The sequence below is a fragment of the Antrostomus carolinensis genome, unplaced genomic scaffold (genome assembly GCF_000700745.2).
Source record: "Antrostomus carolinensis isolate BGI_N321 unplaced genomic scaffold, ASM70074v2 scaffold9846, whole genome shotgun sequence".
Lineage (NCBI taxonomy): Eukaryota > Metazoa > Chordata > Aves > Caprimulgiformes > Caprimulgidae > Antrostomus > Antrostomus carolinensis.
Genome location: NW_010323916.1, coordinates 11167 through 14126, shown reverse-complemented (window position 1 = coordinate 14126; position 2960 = coordinate 11167).

Genomic DNA, 2960 nt, shown 5'->3' with positions numbered 1-2960 from the left:
CATTGTTTGACTACAGCCAGTCCTTGCCAGCCTTTGGTTTTTGTTTTTTTTTTTGTTATAACTGTGAGTTCCTTAATGAATTAGTTCTTACAGCCTGTAGAGTAGAGATCTGATTGTTGAGATTGGGTGGGACTGAGAAATGGCATTGTAGAGCAGATCATTTTGGTTTGCTAGGGACTGAGAGCAGAAAAGGTAAAATGCTGCTCAAATGATAATGGTTCTGTTTGATGCTGGAGTTAGGGGGCACAGAGAATCTGTGTTGAACAGCTCCCAAGTCAGCTGCTGAAAGGTGGGAAGATTTTTATCCCAGTGAGGGGTGGTACAGCGAGAGGACAGCCTCCTCAGCTGGATTATTTGCCTGGTTCCTTGGTAGACTATAATGAAATACGACTGCTGAACAGCTTTAAAGGTTATCAAGTTTACGTGTGAAGGACAAAGTAATTCCCCACCACAGAGGGGACACCATGGTGGGCATCACTGTGGCATATAAGTAACAGGAAGAAAGTACTTGATACTGAAGTGCTTCTGATGTAGTGGAGAAAGTTTTAGTAATCTCCAGTATCTGGCAGATAAAGCCCAACATCCTGAAATTAGAAAGGTGAATGGAGAGGAGGCATCAGCATGTAGCAGTGAGGATGATTAGTCCCAAGCATGAAATTGGACCTCTGATAACTTCAAATTAAGACTGATACCCTGTTTGATCACAACACCCAAAGAGGAGTAGTTAGGCTTAGTAGTAGGTTAAATGGATGAAATATAATGTCTTATAATACATAGGAATAGACTCCAGCTCACCTGCTAGGTTTAAAAACTCTTGAAATTGGGAAGCAGCAAGCAGAAATGGTGTGAATTGGCACAGATATATGAAACAGACTGATAAAATAAAGGAACGTGGTGAAATTTTATTTCTGAGTAAGAAAGTCTGAGAAATTCACAGTCAGGACCAGCTTCCTTTGGTGCTAGGATAGCGTGAAGTTCATGGCTCCCAACAGCTGATTGCTGTTCCTGTGAGGAGAGTGAGCATTGGAATAACCAGCATGTTATCCATCATCCCTTCCTTCCTAAGGTTTGGCTGCCTGTATTCCAAGGTTAGATAGCTTTGCAGTGCAGGCTCAGGGATGTTGCCCCACCCAGATCAGATTCATGCACTGCGGTGACAGTGCTCTTGGCTCCTTACGTAGCGCTTCTCTCTTCAGCCACACTCGAGTGCCGATTCAACTGTATGATGTTACAATCTTTTTCTTTAATGGTTGTGACACTGTAGGTATATATTGTGTTTTCTGTTTTTCTCCTTTTTAAAACTCTTTGGAAGCTGAATATACTTGACACAAATAAAGAACTGAAATTCTATCCCAGTTTCTTCCCCCATTGCTGCATGGATCACTGTTGGCTATTAATAAGTAGGAAGGCAGGAAGTGGAGGGATCTATTTCAGAACTGTGTGTTACTCCTGACTATCTGCAAGTTTTTAGCATTGACCCAGTGGTCCTACCTGGGTCACTTTTGTATAACATTTGTAAGTTAAAGGGTACCAAGTTCTTCCTCTGCTGCCTTTTCAGCTGTATTTAAATACAGTTCAGTCTTCAGGAAGGGTTTGGAGAGGAGAAAAAGCGGTAGTAGAGTAGGGAGTGAGGTGTGACATCAAAACCACTGGACACAATGAAGAAAATGAATCCCACAAATGAAGATGCTTTGAAGAATTACCGTGTTTCCAAAGTTCATAATAACTTAATCATGTATCACAATCACAGTGGTTACAGAAATGTATGAACAGTCATACAGAATGTGTATGTTTATATATACATATGTAAAAGGTATATATATAATAATAATAATAAACAGAAAGACAGAGTATATGCTCACCTATTTTTTACATGGAGAAGGTAGTTGTCACCCTCTCTGATGAGAGGCTGAATATATCTTTGTTCAAGGGTATTACTTATGCATGTCGCTGTACACCTTCGTGTGTGAGAAAACTGTTCTCAGATCTCACCTTCAGTATTAAAATATTTTAACATTGTAATTAATGTCGAGTTTATATTTCAACTTAATGACCAGCCTGTCACTGCTGGTCATTACCACACAAGCCTAAAGGTATTGGTATAAAACCTGTTTATTTATAGTGAGCCTATCTGTGTAACTGGCTGTGGCTCTGTAGTAGACAATGTTTCTGTGCCCATCTTGTCTTGGAATACAGTGAGGAGGAGGAAGTCTGTGGTGGCTGGATTGCCTCCCCTAACCCTCTCAGTGGTTAATGGTGATACAAAAGGAGATTTCTGTGGGACTGGTTGAGCTCAATGCCTTAAAAAGCACTTCTGTTTTAAATGTTTATATTTTTCTGCGTTTTAAAAAAAGTAAAATTACTTAAACTTACTGTAACAGCTTCTGATAGCTCTTCTTCAAATTCGTACAGTTCCTCTGCAGCCATGTCATGGTGTACAGCGTTCTGGGAAGAAGTTTGCTGGAGCTGGTGCAGCATGGGCCACTGAATGAAGATTTAGTTCAGAAACCCGCTCTAAACTTACTGCATGCTTAACTGGTTTTACTGCGCGTTCAGTCTTTGTCTGGTGACAGACTTGTCGGATTGCTGGTCCTCTGAATGCATTTTCAGCTAGGTGAGGGAGAGATTATTTCTTCACGGGCTGGGCACTAGCTAACAGGAAAATAAGAGGGTAAATACTCAGCTTTCATGAAAGAGAAACTGGGACTCCTATGGAAAGTGTAGTTGGATGATGATACCTGCATAGAAAATGTACTCGAGCACTTGCCCTGACAGCGGGGGATCCTTGTCCGTGCAGCTTTTATCCATGAGGCTGGAGGCACTTCTGGGCATTGGCTGCTCCTTACTCTTATCTTCTGTTACATAGCAGAAATGGGAGATTTCTGGAGAAGGGGAGCATGGCTCTGGGGACTGGTGCTTGGGGCACTCAGAAAGGACAGTGGTACAGGTCCTTGTCCCTG